We start from the raw sequence: 13,684 nt of genomic DNA, 5'->3' as shown, positions 1-13,684 counted from the left end.
TTTGGCACTGTGGGGGAATATCTGGCATTGTGGGGGCATATGTGTATCTGGCACTGTGGGGGCATATGTGTCTCTGGCACTGTGGGGGCATATCTGGCACTGTGGGGGCATGTGTGTATTTGGCACAGTGGGGGAATATCTGGCAATGTGGGGGCATATGTGTATTTGGCACAGTGGGGGAATATCTGGCACTGTGGGGGCATATGTGTCTCTGGTACTGTGGGGGCATATCTGGCACTGTGGGGGCATATGTGTCTCTGGCACTGTGGGGGCATGTGTGTATTTGGCACAGTGGGGGAATATCTGGCACTGTGGGGGCATATGTGTCTCTGGCACTGTGGGGGCATATCTGGCACTGTGGGGGCATGTGTGTATTTGGCACAATGGGGGAATATCTGGCACTGTGGGGGAATATCTGGCATTGTGGGGGCATATGTGTATCTGGCACTGTGGGGGCATATGTGTCTCTGGCACTGTGGGGGCATATCTGGCACTGTGGGGGCATGTGTGTATTTGGCACAGTGGGGGAATATCTGGCAATGTGGGGGCATATGTGTATTTGGCACAGTGGGGGAATATCTGGCACTGTGGGGGCATATGTGTCTCTGGTACTGTGGGGGCATATCTGGCACTGTGGGGGCATATGTGTCTCTGGCACTGTGGGGGCATGTGTGTATTTGGCACAGTGGGGGAATATCTGGCACTGTGGGGGCATATGTGTCTCTGGCACTGTGGGGGCATATCTGGCACTGTGGGGGCATGTGTGTATTTGGCACAATGGGGGAATATCTGGCACTGTGGGGGCATATCTGGCACTGTGGGGGCATGTGTGTATATGGCACAGTGGGGGAATATCTGGCACTGTGGGGGCATATGTGTCTCTGGCACTGTGGGGGCATTTCTGGCACTGTGGGGGCATATGTGTATCTGGCACTGTGGGGGCATATGTGTCTCTGGCACTGTGGGGGAATATCTGGCACTGTGGGGGCATATGTGTCTCTGGCACTGTGGGGGCATATCTGGCACTGTGGGGGCATGTGTGTATTTGGCACAGTGGGGGAATATCTGGCACTGTGGGGGCATATGTGTCTCTGGCACTGTGGGGGCATATCTGGCACTGTGGGGGCATGTGTGTATTTGGCACAGTGGGGGAATATCTGGCACTGTGGGGGCATATCTGGCACTGTGGGGGCATATGTGTCTCTGGCACTGTGGGGGCATTTCTGGCACTGTGGGGGCATATGTGTATCTGGCACTGTGGGGGCATATCTGGCACTGTGGGGGCATATGTGTCTCTGGCACTGTGGGGGAATATCTGGCACTGTGGGGGCATATCTGGCACTGTGGAGGCATATGTGTCTCTGGCACTGTGGGGGAATATCTGGCACTGTGGGGGCATATGTGTCTCTGGCACTGTGGGGGCATTTGTGTATTTGGCACTGTGGCGGAATATCTGGCACTGTGGGGGCAAATCTGGCACTGTGGACATCACATTGTGCGGTGCAATGGGCATCATGGTATGGGGCGTAATGGGCATTATGGTGTGGGGATCATTGGGTAATTGCCATCACAGTATAGAGTGTAATAGGCATCAAGGTGTGCGGCATAATGTGTAATTAGCATCACAATGTGCAATCTGCAGGTACACAATACAATCATGGAATAGGCCACGCCCCCTTATGATAGGCCACACGCCTAATTTTTCGGCGTGCCTCCGGCGCGCACAAGCGTTCCGTCTTCCAGAAAGTGTGTGTGTGGGGGGGGGGGTGTATGGGCCAGTGCTCTGGACTTGCCCCCTAGGCTAAAAGTTGCCAGCCAGCCCCTGCTCTACACGAACATCTGTTGAAGCCATATGCTCAAAGGGGGCTGACACCTCAACAGCGAATCTTTAATTATAGACTGTCGAGGGCTAGGCGTGTTGTTGAGAACACTTTTGGGATTCTGAGCAACCGCTTCCGTGTGCTACACACGGCAATTAACTTGCGGATTGATAAAATCGACTGGGTTGTGCTGGCATGTTGTGTGTTGCACAACTACTTGCGACGCAATGCAACAACAAACTGCCATCAGCATGGTCGATGATCCCAATCAAGCAGAGGAAGTGTCGAATATTGCCTCTGTTGGAGCACCTGCCCTCCATGAGACAGGGAGTGCACGGGCTAAAGCTGTCCGCGAGCAGTACTTGGCATATTTTAATGGTGTTGGTGCAGTGCCATGGCAGGAGGAGTGCCTACACTAATAAAGCTGTGAATTGTGGCCTTTTGTTGCAGTCAACTTACCAAATCACTGGCTGAATTATCCCCATTATCTTCTGTGTCATCTGTTGGCACCTCCTCGACCAAAAGCATTCTTGATGGGCGCTCTGGATCCTGTTCTAGGACGAATTTTAATTGGTCGTAGTACCACAGATTGGTTAGGTACACGTCCTGGGCACCAGCACCTGAAGAGCGCGATGCAGTAATTTTCTTGTGCTCCTTTAGAAAAACTGTGCGCACATTCTGGATTTTACGGCGCACCCATTTTGGGCAGGCTTCCTCATGGAATTGGAGGCTGTAGGTCACGAGGTGCTGTATAGCGAGGTCTTTCTTATTTTTGTTTGCATAGTCGCGGGATTTGACCTTCCATAGGCATTCGTGTTCCTGATAGATAGCAAAAAAACCTGTAAGGAACTCCCGCTCCCGTTCACTTGTCATGTCTCTGTAATTAAAAAGTTATGTTTTCCGGTTATTTTTCACAAAAATATCTAGTTGTTAGACAATATCATGCTTTTGCTTACTAAATAAATGTTATTTTCCTGTTACTTCAGTTCAGTTTTAGTATTTTGGATTGTTCGCAATACAGGGGGTGCAGTGTGTACAACATTGGTGGGCAGCGGCAGCTACATACACAGGGGGTGCAGTGTGTACAACATTGGTGGGCAGCGGCAGCTACATACACAGGGGGTGCAGTGTGTACAACATTGGTGGGCAGCAGCAGCTACATACACAGGGGGTGCAGTGTGTACAACATTGGTGGGCAGAAAGCTACTTACATCGCGGTGGTAAACAGTTTTTTACGCGCTGCTTTCTCCTTCACCATGCGGTGCTCCTCTCCACGCAGCCAGGGTGGGACAGGTTGACGTAATGGAGGAGGGGAGTGGTTTCATAGTCGTCAGCCAAACCCAAATTGTACACTGAAGAAACGATTAGCAAAACGATTGTGCACATCGTTAGCGATTGGTCGCTGATCTTTCTGCATGCAGGGAAGATCAGCGACCTCTACTAACGACTGGCGGGTGCGCGCATCGCTGGCCATATCGTTCCAAAACACGGAACGATTTGAACGATTGGTCTTTACGATCGATCGGGAACGCCCAGATCTTTTCCCACATCTATCCGTGTATACCCACCTTTACTCTCAGGGACTTGCTGCACATGGTACAGTGATTGTCAGGAAGCTCTGCGAACTGTGCAGTGTAATATTACAAATGGTAAAGTAAGGATTTAACGGCACAATAGGTAACCGAAAAAAAAAATGAAACATTGGAAATATTTGGATTTAATGTCCTTAAAAAGGTTAAGAAATAATAATAGATTTACTTATAAGTGGTAATTCATTAGCATCAGATAATTAGAGTGCAAAGAGAATTAGAAAACAATTCAGGCAATAAATCATACCCCCCATCCCCACTCCGCACCCCACAGTGACTCTACTTATTGTCCTAGATTGTGTGGTCCATTTTTTAAGATGGGAGTTCTATTTCAGATTGGATGGTGCTATAGGCAACCAATCAATCTACAGTGCATCCTGAAAGTATTCACAGCGCTTCACTTTTTCCACAGTACATCCAGTACTTGACCGTACATGTCAGCACAAACCAAGCATAAAGTCAAAGGAATTGTTTGTAGACCTCTGAGACAAGATTGACTTGAGGTGCAAATCTGGGGAAGGGTATAGAGAAATATCTGTTGCTTTGAAGGTCCCAGTGAGCACAGTGACCTGCATCCTCCATTGGAAGAAGTTCAGAACCACAGGACTCTTCCTAGATACAAGACACCGAGGGCCTTATTCTAGTTCACTCTTTCTGACAAAATCCTTCTTAGATGGACAAAACCATGTGCACTGCAGGGGGGCAGATGTAAAATGTGCAGAGAGAATTAGATTGTGGGTGAGCTATTTTGTTTCTGTGCAACAGCACTGAGACGCCGCATGTTAATATAAAAAGAAGCGGAGCGTGCTCAGACTGCACAAGGCGGTATACGGACACCAACCCCAGTGTCGTGCACTGTACAATTAAACACAGCCGAACAACAGCATAAAACACATAGAATCATTTGCATATATACGATACAATCATACTTATAAAAATGCAGTGTCCAAAAACTGATTTATATGCAAAAACGGAGGATTGTAATAAATATGTGAATGTGGGACAAAGTCACATATTAAATATGGGATATTAATAAGGAGACACTAATGTAAATATAATTCACATCTGATTATACGGATTATTGAAGCAGTGTTCATAGGCACACTATATACTAAACCCAATACAAGGGACTGAACACTTGGACCACCCAATAAAGGGATCAATTGTATTAAATTATAACAACCACAGTGTGTAAAAATCACTGCAATCTATTGTAAAGCTAATAGACTAAAAAGGATAAAATTGTATCCACCCACTATCAACAAAGTTGCTTATGAAAACAAGAGTGCAACATTGTATCTAAACAATAAGGTTTAGTAGTTTATAACAATCTGAGAATAAAAGAACCTTATTAAAAGGAATCGGATGTGAAGCACACATTAAAAGTAAATAAATATGTACTAATAATATCCCCAAATATAAAATCATGAGAAAAACAATAAATGAAATGCATGAAACGTGTTTAATTGAAAGCATCCACATCTTGATTTTAACCACATTTTTTTTTTTAAATGTGTTTATTGAAAGTTAGCACATCAAACATAATACATATAGAAAAGATTAAAGCATCTAAAATCTGTATAATAAAGATTATAATATTTAAACAATGTGCAACATCGATGAAAATATGTAATGAAGGACTGTGACCACATAGTCGCCATTAATTTGAAAGTCAACAAAACTTTGATAAGACATTATGTAAATAATGTAATACAACAATCTCTTTGTCAGTAGGACGTGTCCAAGGTAATGTATTTTGGTTATCAGTCACAACCTGAGCCTTTATGTGCTAAAGCATAATGAGGTTATAGCACGTATCTAATACATTTTTCATTTTTATTTTGAACTCTATCTAAAGTTATCTATCACTACTTACCACATATTATTATCATTTTTGCACATCTATACTACTGTCTTATTAAGAAGGTGTACACCTCTTTTTTCATGATTGCTTGAATAAAAGTTCAATTTTAAGAACATGTAATTATCAGTTGGACTTCAAGCATAAATATCTTCAGTGTGCACCCTCCATCTCCTTTTAGGTAAAGTGTGGCATGACTTTTCTATCCGGATTGCAATATATCACTAAAACATACAAAGAAACTCCCAAGTTCATATTAATTTAAGAATGAAACTTCAACACAATGGGCCATGGGCCAAACATTCAACTCAACCTGTGTGTGATCTGTCACATGCACATCTGCGTTAGGCCGGCGTAAATGACATCGTATTTTCGGCGGGAGTTTCGTAAAACCCACCCTGAAAAATGGGCAGGATTTAGCATATATATAGGTAACCGCCTAGAAGGAAAGGTTGCTGCAAACATGTCTGATGGGGCCACCTCTGACCCTGACATGATTTTAGCCAAAATGATTTCCATGACTGCAGGGTGGCAGAGGAGCGGAGGATGAAGTGAGAGAGTCGAGCCCAAAGATCCCACTCAGACCAAGGGGCAGCCTCACACTCAGAGGCAGGCCCAAGTTCTGAGGCTGAACAGGGGTCAAGCAACCAGGCAGAACAAGATGTACCATTACTTGAGACATCTGAGACCCAGCAGTTGCGTGCTGACGTGACTGCCCACCCCAGCAATGGGTCTGCATCATCTAGGAAACGGCGTAGGCAGGACCCCTAAAAAAACACAAAAACACTGCATTTTCTGGAGCGTGAAGTACAGATTTTGGTTCCCCGAGCACAGGAATGGATTGAGTTAACCACCAGGAAGCTGAGCCCCTCTTTGAAGGACAAGATTTGGGGCGAAATTGCAGATGAAATCAATAAGGTGGCACCACAGCACAGGGATGTGAAGTCTGTGCGAAAAGGCAAGTGTATTGTTTTAACTGATATGTAGCTGTTTGTGTAAGAAAACAAAAATTGGATAGACCTTTTAGGATAAAGGTGTGTTTGTTGATATTTCGTTCTATGTCGTTATGTCATTTACACATGTGAACACATTTATAGAGGGGAGTGCTGTCCAGGTGGTGTGAGTATGACACCTTGCACCATGGACAATAATTCTAGATGTCATAGGTTCCCAAACGCGGTCCTCAAGGCAGCCCAATGTTCCAGGTATTAAGTATACCCATGCTTGACCACAGGTGACTTAAGTAGTAACTCAGTCAGTCTGATTTAACCGTCTGTGCTGAGCCATGAAAATACCTATAACCTGGACTGTTGGGGTGCCTTGAGGACCGCGTTTGGGTTCCTGTGCTGTACGTGATGGTACAGCCATAATTGTGTGTCCCAAAAAGAGGGGAAAAAATGTGTGTGCCCTAACTCACCTTATTGTAACATGTCCAAAACTGTGGCTACTAAACATGTGGATGTCGTTTCACTTCAATGGGTTGCAATATGTGATAGTTTCATGCTGTGTTATGGAGTCCACAATCAGGAAGCTGCAAACTTATATTGATTCATATCATACCGGTCACAATGGTAACTTTTCACTAGTAGTGATGTTTGGTAGCAGAGACCATTACATATGTAGTAGCAGTGGCGTAAGTTCATCCCAGTTGCCCGGAGGCAAGATGAATATTGGTGCCCCCCCCAACACACACACACGTTATTCAAAATATATATATAGTCTGTTATGAATATATATTATATACTATAGATAGATAGAGAGAGAGAGAGAGAGAGAGAGAGAAAGAAAGAAATAACATATATTTCAGAACTCAGCCACAGAAGCATATTTGATTGCTTTCAATTAATGGATTTAAACTAGCAGAGGAGGGTAGGTGCCCCCCTTGAGAGCAGGAGCCCGGCGGCAGATGACTCCATTGCCTCCCAGAGTTCTGCCTCTGTGTAGTAGATTTGCATGTTGTTATTTTGGAAATTTTAGGTGGCAGGACTTCAAATGTGCCCTGAAGAGGAAAATTACTGACCAGTGGAGGCACAGCATAACCACCAGGAGTGGACCCTTACCATCAGACCTGGAGCTAACATGGATAGTGAGCTCCTGATGGAGGTGTTTGCTGCAGAGTTAGTAGGTACATGTGGCAAATGCACTTACCAATCTGGCGCAGCAGACCAGCCGCCAGAATGAGATTCTGGTGGATATTGCCAGCGCCACCAGGGAAGTTGTAGCAGCCCAGGCAGCCAATCCACCTACTGCCCCACCCCGTGCTGCCAGAAGGGACCCACCACCCCCTTCCTCAGCAGCTGAGCCTCCTCAGGCCAAGGTCCAATGAGGGTGCAGACCGGCTGCCCCAAGTCACCATCACCCAAGGGCAAAAAAGCCTGAAAGAAATAATGTGGTGTCATCTTATTGACTTTGTGTGGGATGTTGTCCCAAATCTTGCCCTTTGCTGTGGGGGGCCACTTCCTGTGGGCAAACTCTTTCTATTCCCATGCAAAGGGTACCAAAATCCATCCCACACTCTGGAAACGTACAGTCTTGTTTTAATGTTGTGTATCCTGCCTAGCATAATTCCTGGATGATGCAGATCCTATGCTGGGGTGCACTTTCATTTCAGCACGCAGCTGTTGTGTCTCAGATGTTTTAGTTAATGGCACATTTTGTTCTGTCTGGTTTTATTTTTATTTTGCATATTACAAAAAAAATATATATATTTTTGCTGTGAAGCTTAACGGCAATAAAACCTACACAAAAAGTTAAGTCGATGAGTTTGATGTGAAATGTTTTGTGTGCAGTGTTGAACATCTATTAATTATTTGTGTGTATGTGTCACACACATATAGGGCCTTATTCTAGTTCACTTTTTCTGACAAAATCCTTCTTAGATGGACAAAACCATGTGCACTGCAGGTGGGGCAGATGTGCAGAGAGAATTAGATTTGGGTGGGGCTTTACTTCAAAGTGAGATCTATATTGCAGGGTAAAAATGAAGCAGCCAGTATTTACCCTGCACAGAAACAAAATAACTCACCCAAATCTAATTCTCTCTGCACATTTTACATCTGCCCCCCCTGCAGTGCACATGGTTTCGTCCACCTTATGGTTTTGGAAGCCTTAACCAGAGATAGGTGGTGGCAATCAGGTCCTAACTGGCATGTTACATACCGAGTCTGAAAAAGACAGTTAGGAGCAGATTGGCTGGTTGATTATCAGTGTCCCAGTTAACAATTTGTAAGCTTGGTACTTGTGTCCCATAATGTGTGCATGAGCAGGACAGAGTAAAGGCACCTATTTCTAAAACATTGAAAGGAATAGAGGCTCAGAAACACATCAGTGGTGTTGTTAGACGTGATAGAGGTGTGTAATTTAATGATGTGAAGTGTATGTTTTGGAGCAAGTGTGCGTATTGACACATGTTGACTACTGTAAATTGTGTGTCCTGTTGTCCTAACATGACAGGCACAATTGCATTAAGGGTGTAGGTGTTTAAAAGAGACCTAATTCCACATATTCCAGCATGTGTATTTGGGCTCCCAAACAATGCAAACAATCCTAACTTGGAACGGTGGCAAGTGTAGAAAGTGAACCTTCCAATGTGTATCTGGCATGTGTATGGCTTGCAGGTACTCAATTGGGTAATTATAGTAAATTGCCTGCAGCATTGCTTAGTATTGCATTCAGGTGTCAGTATTTTAGGTGTGGTGCGCGTTAATTAGCCGACCGTTTGCGGCCCTACTCAGCCAGATGGTCTAAGAGTGCTATGGAGCAGTTTTTGCCGGACCGATGGTTTAGAGGCAAAAGTGTCCCGACCGCTCGCTGAGCCAAGCGGATGCACCTCCGTGCTGTTTGGGTACACATCCCCGTGTACGGCCAGGGATACACCCTGTTTTCTAGCCTCTCCTATAAAAACGCCCACTTTAGCCGTCTGTGATCGGACTCGTCTTATTGATCGGTGAGTCCTGTCCGCTAGCGGGGTGCTGTCGTTGCGCAGTGGGGAAAAAATGCATTCCGTCCGCACACGTAGGGGACCGATTCAACCAGAATAAGGCCCATTGTAACTTCTTACTCAGTATTTTCTCTAGAAGTTTAAGCTTCAGGGCCCCTAATCCCAAAGGGCCCCAAAGCAACTTTTTTAATGAGTGGATTTTTCAGCAAAATCTGTTTAGTTTTTTGTTATCAATTGTTCATTTTAAAATACCATTTTACAATCAAATATCATACGTGGTCACAAAAGAGAGGAACATAGCAATATGAAACAATATGTAAGTACCAATACTCAAAAATTTAGCATTACCACACTAATGTGCCCTACACACATTGCGATGTGTGCAGGGCTACCTAGCTATGCTAGGTCGGGCTGTGCTGCGCCGCTATCGCATAGCACACAGAGCTGACAGCCCACACACAGAGCGAGCTGTCAGCTCTGTGTGCTAAGCGAGCAGACAGCGCCAGTGTTCTCCGGTGGGAGAACACTGCCAATGCCGAGATTGATGGACACTGTCCATCAATCTCGGCCAGCGATAAAGACGCGCGGGGATGCACACGGATGCCGATATAGCCCCCACACATACACCGATGTGAGGGCATTTGCTAAGCGACTTTGCCAAACTAAGCAAAATCGCTTAGAAAATGCCTTAATATCGGCATGTGTGTAGGCCGTATAAGATAAAAATGCCAACATGATAGAATCATAAAAAGAAAAGAACATACAAGGAGGGAAATTTAGAAACAGGATGGAAAAATAGGAAAAAGGGATAATAATGAAAGAAAAAACTGATATGAGTAACAACTCAAAAAGGGACAAGATTCTTTGGGGCAAAATCCAGATCACGTCAGTAGGGACCAAAGCCTTGTTTTAAATTATATCCACCCAAACTATGTAGCTTGGAAAAGATGCTGTTTCTCAGGGGGTTGAGTAGCAAATATAGGGCCTTATTCTAGTTCACTCTTTCTGACAAATTCCTTCTTAGATGCAGAGAGAATTAGATTTGGGTGGGGTTTTACTTCAAAGTGAGATCTATATTGCAGTGTAAAAATAAAGCAGCCAGTATATTACCTGCACAGAAACAAAATAACTCACCCAAATCTAATTCTATCTGCACATTTTACATCTGCACCCCCCTGCAGTGCACATGGTTTTGTCCATCTAAGAAGGATTTTGTCAGAAAGAGTGAGCTAGAATAAGGCCCATATTACATTACCAGAACGTGGGTTTGTGGGGATAATAAATATCACCACCAGGTGGCGCTGCTCCACTCAATATATGAATAGTAGTGAGGCAATAGTAAAGATAATCCTTTCTTTTAATAAAAAATCATATATCATAGTAAAAATGTGCATTTACATGAATAATTACACTCAAAAAGGACTCACAAGACAGACAACATATAACATAAAAGGCATGGGCTGGCTATGAGGCTTGTTTGTCTGTACTATTGCTGTAATGAGATACAAAGTATTCACTAGGAATAGTCAGGCGCTTAACAGAGACTGTGTCCCCAAGAAAGCAGCTGCTCAGGTATGGGGGCAGTCACTCCCCACTCGAAAACAAGAAAAAGAAGGACACGCACAAGGCGAGTCGAGCAGCGCTTGTAATGATTGACAATACCAGATAATTGGAAAAGTATAACTATTTTACTAAATAAAATCACAAGAAATTACAATGGTACATAAAAACAATATAACATGATAGGGTAGGGAAATAAAAGTAAACTGGAATGAATAGTTAAAAACAATAGCCACACCTCAATGGACATGTCTGGAATATAAGATGGAAAGTGATCACTTTTGGGGACAGGTAAGTGCACGTTACCAATTGATGAGTTCAAATTCTTTCTGAGTATACCAGAACTGGGGTCCTCATGATGTCTGCGGCTGCATGGATTGCCGCTGGAGGTAATGTCGCTCACTTGGGTATTTTCAGTCCTCTTATTGGGGTGAGGGATAGATGTTTAGCTTGAATCACCGGAGGAATCCCTGGTGCGATGCACCCAGTTGGTGTTGCAACAAATAGAGTGAAAGTAGGCTTCCGTGCAAAATTGTGGTTCTCACTGGTGTAGATGCTGTTCACCTGGAGATGCTGTGCACGGTGTCCGCCAATGTGTTTAAACCAGAAATAGATTGGAAGATGAACAATGTCCGCAACAAGTGGAAACTTCACAGCAATATCCAGAGGCTGTGTTCTGTCAACTAACGCATTTCACTGCGTCCTTTGATAAAGCTGCAGGACGCAGTGAAATGCTTTAGGTGACAGAACCCAGCCTCTGGATATTGCTGTGAAGTTTCCATTTGTTGCGGACATTGTTCATCTTCCAATCCGTTTCATTACAAGCTTACTGCTCGACTCACCTTGTGCGTGTCCTTCCTTTTCTTATTGCTGTAATGAGACTGTCTCATTACAGCAATAGTACAGCCAAACAAGCCTCATAACCAGCTCATGCCTCCAGTGCTACTGTGTGACTTGTTCACTCCCCCCCCCCCCCCCCCCCCATACATTACCATGTAGAAAACCAGATGCTGACACCAGTCCCATAATGTAGGCAAAGAATGCGATCTCCATCTCTCCGGAGGAACTGCCCTAGCTGCATTATTTAAATGCCTACGTAGGGATTGTTTATATTTTGAAATAGGGATGTTAGTATGGGACAACAACCAAAAATCAGGGCCCTCAGCGGCAGGTGAGCCAAAAATCTACATAGTCTGTCCAAGTATTGGGTTATCAAAGGGCAGTCCCACCATATGTCAATAAGTGAACCCTGAGGCGACTCTACAGGATATAATTTGTGGGTACTTGTTTCCTTGCACGGCGCCCATCGCATTGTATACCATAAGACTAAATATGGTATACAATGGGATGCGATGTACAATAAAATATCATATCGCATCGTATGCCATACAATGGCATACAATGAGATGGTATACGATTTTTTATTGTACAACCGCCCTGATGGGTCCTTACAATGTTAAATGCCCCACCATTGCCAACGCCACCCCCAGGATCAACGCCAACCCGAATCGTGGCGAGTGGTAGCAGTACGCGTCCTCCGACCTTTTCATACACCCACTATCCACGTCAGAGTGGAGTTGATTGTAGATAGTGTGGCGAGCGCAGTGAGCCACCGAGCCGAAGCGTGGCGAGCGGACGCGCAATATATGTAAAGTAATATGCGTGCGCTCGCTACGCTCCGGGCTCGGTGGCTCGCTGTGCTCGCCACACTATCTAAGATCAGCTCCACGCCGACGTGGATAGTGGGGGTATGAAAAGGTCAGAGGAGGCGTACCGCCGCCCCTCGCGGGCTCGCTGCGCTCACCACGCTTCGGGTTTGCATTGATCCTGGGGGTGGCATTGACAATGGGGGGTCATTTAACATTGTAAGGACCCATCAGGGTGGTTGTACAATAAAAAAATCGTATACCATTGCATCACATTGCATGCATCGTATGCGGCTATATGGCATGTGATGCGATGCGATCGCATAAGATGCCATAAGATGAAAATCTTGGGCGCCGTGCTAGGAAACAAGTACCAATTTGTGTAGGGTCGTCAGGCATCTATACCATACGGATATCTGTGTCTTCACTACCTCTATACTATTTGTCTGATAAATCTTATCCCAAGTTACAGTTAACCCGCTAACAGAGAGGTCTTTCTCCCAGTGTCCTTGATGTGTAAGAGTAGGGGGCAATAGATCTTGCAGTAAATTTGATAAAAGTTAGAGATAATATGGATATAGGGAAGAAGAGCATAACTTTTTTTAAAGTGGTAATGCCCCTTAATGCCCACAAGGAGGGAACTCTTTCAGAAGAGCCAGGTGTAAAGTGGGGATTACGAATGATAGGAGTAGGGCCTATCAATGGGTGTGTCAATCTCCCAATATCAGATAGCCAAGGGATACAATGTAGACAAAGTCCTGTAGACACAGATTCAAGCTGTACCCATTCCTTACTGATAGCTAACTAATACGGCCTACACACATGCCGATATTAAGGCATTTTGTAAGCGATTTTGCTTAGTTTGGCAAAGTCGCTTAGCAAATGCCCTCACATTGGTGTATGTGTGGGGGCTATATCGGCAGCCGTGCGCGTCCCCGCGCATCTTTATCGCTGGCCGAGATTGATGGACAGTGTCCATCAATCTCGGCATCGGCAGGGTTCTCCCACCGGAGAACACTGGCGCTGTCTGCTCGCTTAGCACACAGAGCTGACAGCTCGCTCTGTGTGTGGGCTGTCAGCTCTGTGTGCTATGCGATAGCGGCGCAGCACAGCCCGACCTAGCATAGCTAGGTAGCCCTGCACACATCGCTATGTGTGTAGGGCCCATTAGTAAGATACCTTTACTGATATGTCCAATCTAAAGTTCTAATAAGTAGAGTCTTTTAGTAATAAGCTAAAATTAAGGGTAATTTTCTACCTCCTTGAGA

This window comes from Crinia signifera, chromosome 9, assembly GCF_055691185.1.
Source record: "Crinia signifera chromosome 9, ASM5569118v1, whole genome shotgun sequence".
In the NCBI taxonomy this organism is placed as follows: Eukaryota; Metazoa; Chordata; class Amphibia; order Anura; family Myobatrachidae; genus Crinia; species Crinia signifera.
This window is presented reverse-complemented; position numbering follows the sequence as displayed.